Source organism: Carassius auratus, chromosome 14 (genome assembly GCF_003368295.1).
Source record: "Carassius auratus strain Wakin chromosome 14, ASM336829v1, whole genome shotgun sequence".
Taxonomy (NCBI): domain Eukaryota; kingdom Metazoa; phylum Chordata; class Actinopteri; order Cypriniformes; family Cyprinidae; genus Carassius; species Carassius auratus.
In genome coordinates this window covers 30,682,958-30,694,444 of record NC_039256.1, presented here as the reverse complement: position 1 = coordinate 30,694,444, position 11,487 = coordinate 30,682,958, and the positions used below count along the sequence as shown (strand labels likewise).

Below are 11,487 nucleotides of genomic sequence, written 5' to 3'. Positions count from 1 at the left end.
AGCAACTATGGTTTTGGGAAACGCACCCCAGACTAGTACTTTTACTTGAGTAAATATTTCTAGAAGTACTTTTACTTGAGTACAGTTTTTGGGTACTCTACCCACCTCTGGAAAAAGCTGAACAAATGAAAAAAAAAAAATTATGTGTGAGTGAAGTGTCTAAATACTGTTTGAGGCTATTGCATGTTTAGTATTACTTGCCTCATTAATGTGATTCATAACGAGGAACCTGGGAAGCAAATAAAGCTCTCTTCTTTGGGCTCCGTGATGTAGCAGTATTGTTAGTCACACCGCAGGACTTGAATTATATAACAGTTTGGACTCAGGCACAGCATCCATTAAAAGACATTTTCCTGGAGTGTTGTTTTTATATCTGAGAGCAGATGCTCCAAATGGGTCTGGAGCCGAGTTAAGGGTGTAATGGGCCTGAGGCTTTGAGTGATTCCAGCTGAATGAACGTCTTCAGGGACGTCCTGCACCCACATCTGCCTAACACATGCCTATCTCTCTCCCCCCACAGGGAAACAGCATTACTCTTATCAAACAAGTGCATGAAAATTGGGTTGAAGGTAAACTTGGAGACAAAGTTGGGATTCTTCCTTTGCAGCTCACAGAGGTAAGACAACAGGCTTTTATTCTCCATTTCAAAACATGTTGATTCTCCCAAAGAAATCATAAATGCTCAGATCATATAACCCCAGTAATAATAAATTACGTAAACAAGACATAATATTTTGCATAAATAGTTGCATTTTCACTGCAATGCAAAAATACACTGCAATGCAAAATACTTGAAAAATAATGAGCATCCATTTTACAATCATAATGCATGCTTTAAATTGTACATTCAAACCTTTTTAACAATTTAAACCAGAGTTGTTTCATTTTTTTAAAGTCATATTTCCTTGAAGTATTGCACTTTAAGTCTGGCCTATAGTAGCTATACTATAAAATATACGATCTTACTGTATTCACATTTTTTTATCATGTTATTACTGGGATACTATTTAGTTAATACTGAATATTTCATTTTTAATTAAAAAATGCTAACTTTAGTTTTTTTGTTTTATTTGTATTACCTTTCTCCTTTTTTTAAATGTCTATACAGTTTTTAATAATTTTATTTCAGTTTTAGTTATTATCAAGTGTATTATCAAGTGAACTGAATATGAATGAGCAATGTTTGAAGTTTGAAGCTTTGAAGTTGTTTTATATTTTATTTCATTTAACATTTAATGTATTTCAAGTAATGGAAATGTTTTTATGGTTTTAGTTAACTATAATAACTCTAAATACTTTGTTGTGGTGCTTACATTACATTAAAAACCTCTAAAACAATCAGCATTTAGTTGTACATTACATTGACCACAAGTCATAAGCGTTCATTTTTTTTTTATTAAGTGTTATACATCATCTGAAAGCTGAAAAAAATAATCTTTCCAATTATGTATGGGTTTGTTAGGAGGACAATATTTGGCTGAGATACAACTATTTGAAAATCTGGAATCTGAGGGTGCAAGAAAGTTAAAATACTGAGAAAATCACCTTCAAAATTGTCTAAATGAATTCTTAGCAATGCATATTACTAATCAAAAATTAAGTTTTGATATATTTACGGTTGGAAATTTACAAAATATCTTCATGGAACATGATCTTTATTTAATATCCTAATGATTTTTGGTATAAAAGAAAAATCAATAATTTTGACCCATACAATGTATTGTCGTCTATTGCTACTAATATCCCCCAGAGACTTAAGACTGCTTTTGTGCTCCAGAGTCACATTTTAAGTTAACATTTATATTTTAATGTTGGAGTGATAATGAGGCATGTTGCTAAACTTTATCTTATTTTTAATTTTAAACAACCATTAAGAAAAAAAAGCACATTTATAAAAACTAAAAACCCAAAACATCCCAAAAAAGAACTCAGTCTTTGATCAAAGGTGCGCATGGACTCCTGAACTTTTGCTTTTTAACTTGAGCTTGACAAGATAAGTTAATATTGTATTTTTGCTTATTGCATATTTTCGCATTTTCTTATATGAAAATAGATTCAGATCAAAAAGTAATTGGCAGACCCCTACAGAGCAGTAATGAGAATAGTATTAGACCACAGAGAATTGAGGATAATTTGCTCATGATTATAATATCACAGCAAAAATGTAATGGTCCTAGAAATAGGCTTGAGGAAAATATCATTCTTTTGATTTCGCAATGAAATATAACCCAGATATATAATAGCACTTTATAACCCCTTAATAATAATAATTGAAAAAAGTATTATTATACAATAATTTAAAATCACTCATAGATTACAGTGAAAATGACGTGAAATCTTCGTCATTACTCGTTAATCTTTTCAGTGTCCCCTAATCGCTTCTCTGTTTAATGTCACGATTAATGTCACAATAAGAGGCCCTAGTCTCTCATCTGTGATGATAACAGAGTTAGTTGAGCATGCTTTCTGTGACTGTCATGTGCACTTTTCCTCCGCTGCCGCTCCAGTGAACTTCATGTGCCACCAGATAATTAAGGAAATGCTTTTCATTATCCATGCACTGGATTATATCTGGGGTTATTCAGATAAAACAGCAAGCCTCGCTCTGAGCAGCCAGGCGTGAAGGCACAGTAATGCTTTCTTTTACTTCGGTGGCAGAGCAGCACATCATGGGAACTGAGAGGGGACGCGTCACTGCTCCTGCCCACATGTGCTGCTCAGATCTGCAGCTCCAGCTGCCACTTACACAGGAAGTTTAGTGCGAGCAGGTGGCACTTACAGCACTTTTCTGTCTGACAAACTTGGACGCTGCAGGTAGAGCGGCTTGTGCAACCCAGCATGCCTTTATTGTGCATCACTGCTTCTTTTTAGACCACTTTGTGTTTCCCGCTGCAGCCAAATCTGAAGGCATACGAGCTTCTGGAGAAACGCAGAAGGAGGGACTCTATGAAATCAGGGTCAACGCTAATGCTTGCGTCCCCAGGCGGATCACAAAGTCAACCAGGCCTCCATATGTCAGTCTCCCGAACAGCCAGAACTATCCTCAAATCAGCTCCAGCGAACAACTCACAGCATTTAAAAAGCCACGTCTGAGGAGCACTCGCAGAAGCTTGCCTGAGGTGAGCATGCAGCATGTGTTTGTGTGTGTAGGAATGATGATTGGCTGTGCAGACATGCGTTTAGTTAGCCATGCATGCTACACTAAATTATAAGAATGAGTTTAACATTGTATTTGGATATAGGAGGGCAGTGGTGAGTCGGAGATGTGTTTGTTTTTGTTTTCTGTGGTCCTTCTTGCGAAGACGAGCAATAGTGTGTGCATGATGCAAATGTCTCGGATTGTGTTTTTGTTTACATAATATGTGTGTGTGTGCTGTGTATTTTTATGTACACATATGTTATATATATATATTTATGTAAATATTTTCATAATATATACTGTATGTGTGTGTCTTTATATGTACAGTACATAATAAATGTACACACATATTAAATAAAAACAAACACTTTTATTCTGCAAGTAATCGTTGCACAGCACTGGAAACTATGCATTGAAATTATTTAAATTGAGCAGATAGTTCTTGCATTTTCCTGACTTTCCCTTCAAAAACGGGTACAAGTATTTCTTTCCTTCTTAATATGAGATGTTTTCTTGTGTGAGAGGAAGCCGGTGTGTTTGAGAGCTAAAAATGCCCCATTCTCTGCTGCTGCTTTACAAGCTCATGACTCATATTGGGTTACATAACACTCTCCTCTTATCTGGTGAAAGACTCATTCCTCTCCACCGAGCGGTGACTCTCTCTCTCCTGTTGTTATCAGTGTCATTAATAGAAGGTGAGGAGAACATCACATCACTCACATTACATCCTGCCCAGGGCCAGTTAACACCGGATTTCTTGCATTATATGTGTTTTTTCTTGAGATTGTGCAACACTCTGAAGTCAGAGGAAGCATGCCCACTGTTTCTGACTCAGCAGCAACTTTTTGATGCAGAAGAAAATATTTAAAGCAACAGTTCACCTAAAAATACAAATTATGTCATTGCTTACTCATCGTCGGTGCAAACCCATTACGAACATAATGTAACGCAAAGGAAGATATTGTAGAATTTGCTGGCTGCTCCATGCAATTAAAGTGAATTGAGTTTATTAGTGAGTTTATTTCTGTGTTTAAATACTAGGTCCTTGGCTGGTTTAGGCCTAGATAAATAAATATGACACTAAAACCGCCAAAGGGTTGAAGTAAGTCCCTGTCTTAAAGAGTGATTCGTTGAATCATTCATTCAAACAATTTGTTCAAAACTGCTTCATTTTTTTAAGAGCAATAGCCAAAAAAATAAATAAATTGTATGAGTCAAAATTATAGATTTTTATTTCATGCCCCAAAAAAAATCAAGTAAAGAGCATGTTACATGAATTTCCTACCGTAAATATATCAAAACGTAATTTTTGATTAGTAATATGCATTGTTAAGAACTTCATTTGGACAACTTTAAAGGTGATTTTCTCAATATTTAGATTTTTTTTGCATACTCAGAATCCAGACTTCACTCAAATATTGCTCTATCAATTAGAGGACAAAGTTTTGCATATCAAATATATATGCATATCAAATATGTGATCCTGGACCACTCACTGTGGTATATTTGGAGCAATAGGCAAGAAAAAAAAATACACTGTATGGGTCAAAATTATTGATTTTTCCTTTATGTCAAAAACCTTTAGGATATTTATTAAATATCATGTTCTATGGAAATATTTTTTAATTTCCTACCGTAAATATATAAAAATGTTATTTTTGATTAGTAATATGCGTTGCAAAGATCTTCATTTGGAAAATGTAAAGATGATTTTCTCAATATTTAGATTTTTTTGCACCCTCAGATTCCAGATTTTCAAATAATTGCATCTCGGCCAAATATTGTCTGATCCTAACAAACCATACATCAGTGGAAAGCTTATTAATTCAGCTTACATATGATGAATGAATCTCAATTTTGAAATAAATTACACTTAATGTACACATGGTCGAATATAGAAATTAAGCAAGTGATTTGATTTTTCAAATTAATCACGGACTCAAATAATTTGTTCAAAAACAGATTATATATATATATATATATAAAAACAGATATATTTTTTGATTTCATAAATTGAATCATATGGTCATTTTAACTAACAATTGCAATTATTAATGAAATTTACTAGCAATTAGTGAAACTAGTTTCAAAGTAATCCACACCAGACTTTCAGTGTGATTATAATGTGTAAAAAAAACCTGACTTTATTAAAAAAACATGCTCTGTTGCACTTCTCTGGTACTTTTAAAGATAGAATTGGATCACAGCACTACTTTAGTTATGCCTCACTAAGATGAATCACCTATGCTGTATTTCTCATTTGTAAGTCGCATTGAATAAAATGTGTTAAAGTATAACTCTAGTTCTTCTGGGGCGGTGCTGATGTAACTAAGCTGTAATCATCTGCTCTCTTTGAGATAATTATGAGACATACTGTGTGTAAGAAAGGCGTGGAAATTGTCAAAGGTACAGAATTCACAGATAGGTCTCTTGTTTCATCATCTTTTGTAATGAACTAATATTAGACTGGATCTCAGTGTAAGAGGAAGACTCATGACTCCACAGTGCAGACGGACTCTTCCATGACCCCATGACCTTTGTGTTAGTCAACTGTTGTCAGTGCTCTGGAAGAGTTTCAGTCTGAGGCTGTTTTCTGTTTGAGTCAGCTTTGCAACTCATGTTAGCATTTGGTCTTATGCAAGAGAACTACAATAAATACTCCTGAATTAACCATGACAACTTTCCACAATAACCTTAAAATGTAAATCCAGTAGAAGTTAAGTATTCGGTGATTTGAAAGTTCCTGATTGTCTTTTTATTTTGCTTTGTTTGGTTTAGGTCTTATTTATAGTATCCTTTTATTTATATTTTTCTGTTCTCTGTTGTTTTTATCCTTTTTTGTTCATTTAGTTTGTCGCTTTTATTTTGTCTTGCATTTTTGTTTAATTTTGTTTTTGTCACCTTGTTTTTTTTTTGGTTTATTTTTGTTTTGCTATTAGTCTTTGTTTTCATCTTGTTTTTACTTTTGCTTTTATTTTGCATTCTCTTTTGTCTTGTTTTTGTTTACCTTTTTGTGCTATATGTCTAGTTTGTCTTGTTGTTGCTCATCTTTTGATTTGTTGTTTTTATCCTTGTTTTTGTTTATCTAGTTTTTTTGCTTTTCTTTGTTTTGATTTTGTTTTTGCCTTTTGAGTATTCTTGTCTTTTTGTTTTGTTTTTGTCTTGTTTTTTCATCTTATCTTACTTTTGTCTCTGTTACATTTACATGTAGTCATTCTGCAGATGCTTTTATCAAAAAAGCAACTTACAATCGGGGGATACATAAAGCGATTCTTCTTAAAGAGGCATACAGACACAGGAAGTGCTTGTAATACCAAGTTTCAGGCATTTGTGCAAATAAGTACAAGCAACAAAGCAGAGGTATAAAGCGAAAGACCATTTGTTTTTTATTTAGTTAATTTTTTGTTTGTTTTGTTAATTAGTTATCATGACGTTATTAAAAACCAAACTATATATTATCAGAATGCTACATAAGCATGAATGCTTGAAGTTCAGCAAATGTTGTGCTACACTTGTATCGAAGAGATTACTGCGCAAGATAAGAAAATGAACAGTTGCTTTCTGACTATTACAGAGAGAAAGAACAATGAATGGTGACAGTCCACCAAACATCTCCATGGCACTGATTAACCCTCAATCGTCCCCTATGCCTTCAGAGAGCAAGATGTCTTCAACCCAGCAGCTCTCCATCAGTGTGTAAGTGTTTCTGAGATCATATATATCTTTGACTATTATCTGAAAGATTGTTTTGCATTAAAAAAAACAAGGTTTCATTTTGTGTATCATAAATAAAGTCTATTTCTTTCTCTCACACATCCAAGTATGGGTTTAAATGAGTGAGAGTATTTTCATTTCTGACTTATTTCTTTAACTTGGTGGTATGTCCAGGTGTGCTGCGCTGTATTCCTACACACCTCATCGGTCCGAGGAGCTGGAACTGAGGAAAGGTGAAATGGTGGGGGTTTATGGGAAATTCAAAGAGGGCTGGCTGCGTGGACTTTCTCTCAGAACAGGCAAAGTAGGGATCATGCCAGCTAACTATGTTACACCTGTGCTCAGGTGAGCAGGAGAACAGTTTAAAGTACACTTGGGACATATAGTAACAACAACAACAACTCTGCAAACATACAACTTCTCTCCTCCTTGTATGGTTTGTTAGTATCTGACAATATTTCTATTTGAATATTTCTATCTATTATTCAAAAAAAAACTATTTGACAATCAAGAATCTGATGGTGCAAAAAAGTCCTTAGCAATGCATATTACTAATCAAAAATTAAGTTTTGATATATTTACAGTAGGAAATTTTCCAAATATCTTCATGGAACACGATTTTTGGCATAAAAGAAAAATCTATAATTTTGACCCATACAATGTATTGTTGGCTATTGCTACAAATACACACCAGAGACTTAAGACTGCTTTTGTGCTCCAGGGTCACATTTATAAAAAAATAAAATAAAATCCATATAAGCTCTTCAGGTCAGTTTATTGGTGCATAGTTTCTTTAAGTCACAGTACATGTTAGAAATGCAATGTTTTTATAGACCAGGCCTTTTAATTAGAACCGTTTTAGTTTTTACAAGCACAAATGTATTATCTTGATAATCAAGGTTACAGTAATATACTGACTTTCCCACAGAACCTCTGCAAGGTTTCTTGAACAAACCAAACCTGCCGTTACTAATACAAGCACAGTATCAATAAAATGCCACACTCAACACAAGACGCAGACTGTGATGGCTGGGATGTCATCTGTCAGTCCTGGACGAGCGCAGGGATGGAGCACAGTGAGACGCGCCCTCCACGCCACACACAGGGGTGAGAGCCAAAGACACGCCGGGACAAAATAAATCTACTTTTAGCTGTTCTACATGCAACTGTTGTATTTGGAAAAATTAGTCAAAACTGTGTTTTATTTGTACATTTTGTCATTTTAAGACAATATACATTTGGAATGTTTTTTTGTTTATACTCACCAACACTTAAAAAAAATAAATGTTGTTTATTTGCATCAATGGTTCTATGAAGAACCTCAACCATCCATGGAATCTTCCGAATGCAGAAGAGGTTCTTTATATATTCTTTAAATATTTAAAACATTCTTCAAAATGGTTCTTTTAGAAACTGTTTAATGAAACGTTCTTTGTGGAACCAAAAATGGTTGTTCAATGGCATCACTCCAAAACAATATTTTATTACCTTTATTTTTAAGAGTGAAGATTGCATTTACTTCATCCAAAAATGCTATAAATATTTTTACAATTTAGATTTTTTCTTTTTGTATTTGAATATAGTTTCAAATTGAATTTATTCCTGTGATGCAAAACTGTATTTTTATCATTACTACTTCAGTCTTCGATCTCATGAATATTTATACATTTTTTGCACATCAGCATATTAGAATGATTTCTGAAGGATCATGTGACACTGAGGACTGGAGTAATTGGTCTGAAAATACACTGTATGCATCACAGGGAAAAAACATTTCAGTTTTTAACTTTAAAAAATAGTTTAATAATAGACTTTTACTGTATTTTTAATCCTTTCAAATAAATGCAGCCTTGGTGAGCACTTCTTTTAAAAACATTACCACGACTTATTCCAAATTAGTGGATCTGTAAGAGCACATTTTATGCATGATAATTTTCTTTCTTCATATATTTTTATTTTTCGTTGGCATACTGAAATTAGTTTCTGCAGCATGTGTTTTACTGAGTCTGATACATTTTTGCTCTGCCTTTTGTTTAGTCTTGCCTCATCACGGAAACTACAATTCAGATTCCATCGTGAGCCTGCAGCCTCCACCTCAGGATTTGGGGCAGATCTATACGTTCGGTCGCTCGCCCGTTCTTCCCAAAAAGAGAAGCGGTTTGTTCTCAAACCCCATCAAGGCAGAGCATTGGGCGTATGAAAGCACAGCTCCCTCTGCTGGAAGATATCAAGCGGTCAGCAGGGACCCTGTCCAGAAAGAGGCCACCGCAGCGCCTCAATCCATTCTGGTCAAACCAGACGCTCATAAGCACAACACAGAGAAGGTAAAACATCTCCTGCAAACGTTTTAGGATCACAAGTTTTGATGTTCTTTTTTAGGATTAAATGAGAATTACATCAGCATTTTGTTTTGTTGTTTAGCCAGTAAAGTCAGTGCGGTTCCTGACTCATGACGCATCAGAAGTGACATTCACTTCACCTACAGGACAAATCACAAGTTCCCAGCCTGGTCTTTCAGCTCTAGACCTCTGGAACCCTTCAGCTATCTTGGGTCGGGATGGAAGTACTTTTGTTTTTAAAGACACTAAAACATCCAGAAAGAGCGCAGGCCCGGATCATGCTTCTCTCTCGCTAAATATGAAGCCAGTCCTGATTAACAACCAGCCTTGCTCTAACAGGTGGGTTTTCTCGAGTGTGTTTTTAAACAAAGTATTGCGTTATCTCATCTGATCAAATGGCTCTGTGTTGCAAACGAGCTTGCAACGAGTGGCAGATTTTTTTTCTTTCATCGGAAAATTGTCAGTTAGCAGAAACAGTATTTTTTTTTACCAGATTTATTGAGATAATTCATAGAAACTGTTTTTACAGAAAAAACATTTCCTGTCAGAGTGAGAAGCAGCATTGAGATATCTAGTATGGCACATCCTGGCGTTCGGTGCATTCTGACCGATGCATTCTCTCCTGATTTCTTCAGATATAGAGTAATGAAAGGTTACAACGCTAAAATGGACGCAGAGCTCACGCTGACGGAAGGAGAAATAGTCGTCGTTCAGAGGCCTCGAGCAGACGGAAGGATTCTCGTGACGCAGGAGATCAGTGGAAAAACGGGACTTTTCCACAGCAGCGTTTTAGAAATCCTAGACAAAGTCCTTTGAGTGCCACAGTTTCTTCTGCACATGTTCTTCATCCAGTGCTGTGTTTACAGTCACAGCGTTTTAGCCTGTTGTGTCATAAACCTAAATTAAATGCAATATCCTGTGTACTAAAGCCGTCTTTCATGCACACCCACTTGGTACAAAAACTAGGTTTTTCTTCATCATTAGTCAGTTGTGACAGATAAGCGTGCCTTTTTGTATGCTGATTCACTGTTTGCACTTTTAGAAGTGGTGAGAGGTGGGGAAGTTTGTTAGTTCTAGGAAACTAGTAAGTGTCTTTGACTGTTGGATAAAGTGAGGTCTAAAGATGACTTGCTTAAGATTGTCTTTTTCACGCACAAATAACCCTGTCATCTAAAAAAAGTAAATGGATTTGTTTTGTTGTATATAAACGTCATAGCATCTATATCCTGAAAATGGAGTTCTTCAGCGTTCCTGTTCTCAGTTCCTTTTTGAAGGTGAATTTTGGGGAAATTGGTAAACTAATAATAATAATAAACATAAAGAGTTCATAATTGTCTATTGATTGGGCTTTTTTGTGCTTTTTATTGAACTGGTTTTAGGACTGATGTTATTGTTTACATAAAAAAAAAACAGTAATGTACAACAGCAGCCACTTCACATTAATTATTTGTCATATCGGAGAATACAGACTGAAGCAGGATAAAAAAAATACAAATAATTCAGTCACAATGGGATTAACTCTGGCAATAATAAACATTTCATATTGAGAAAAGGATGATAAGAATATTAAATGAACTTCGAGGGAAAAGTAATGGCTATGAACTGGTTACATGTAATCTGGATTATGTAATCAGATTCCAAAAATTCTGTATTTCTAATCAGATTAAATTACATTTTAAAATACTCATCATCAAACTGCAGTTACTTTTTTGTTGATTACAAGTGTTTGTTTTTGTAAGGCTTGTCCTTCAAACATAAAAATGAACAAATTCACGTTAGAATATTTATTATTTACATGCAGGGATTTTCACATTTTTATTTTATTTATTTATTTGTCAGAGTAACCTCTTTCACCTAATATATTTACTTAAATTACCCAGAGATTTTAATGTCATAATTCAGTCACACATTCGCATTCACGGTTCTCTGGCGTTGTTTAATAGCCACGTGACATGCAGATAAAATAATAATAATAATAATAACAATAAACGTTTTAGTAAGAGTTTTATTTTGATTGTCATTTTAGAATTATTTTAATTTTAAATGTTTATGACTGTGCTCTTAAGTAAACTCACAAACCCATATATATTTTCAGTATATTTGTATTTTTTATTTTAATATGGTTCAAGACTGTCCTTTTTAAATCAATGTTATAATAAGTCAGGTCAAAATGAATATTATTATATATTAATAATATATATACGTAAACAAAAATTACGTCAGAACAACACTTTTTGTCATGTCATTTGGAATCAGTAACTATAATGTGTAAGTAATATACCCGTTATTAAACGC

General features: G+C 34.4%; 1 pseudogene; it reads left to right on the top strand.

The window, feature by feature from the left end:
• Nucleotides 1-205: 205 nt before the first annotated feature.
• Nucleotides 206-10,612, top strand: LOC113114300 (E3 ubiquitin-protein ligase SH3RF2-like; annotated as a pseudogene).
• Nucleotides 10,613-11,487: the final 875 nt, after the last annotated feature.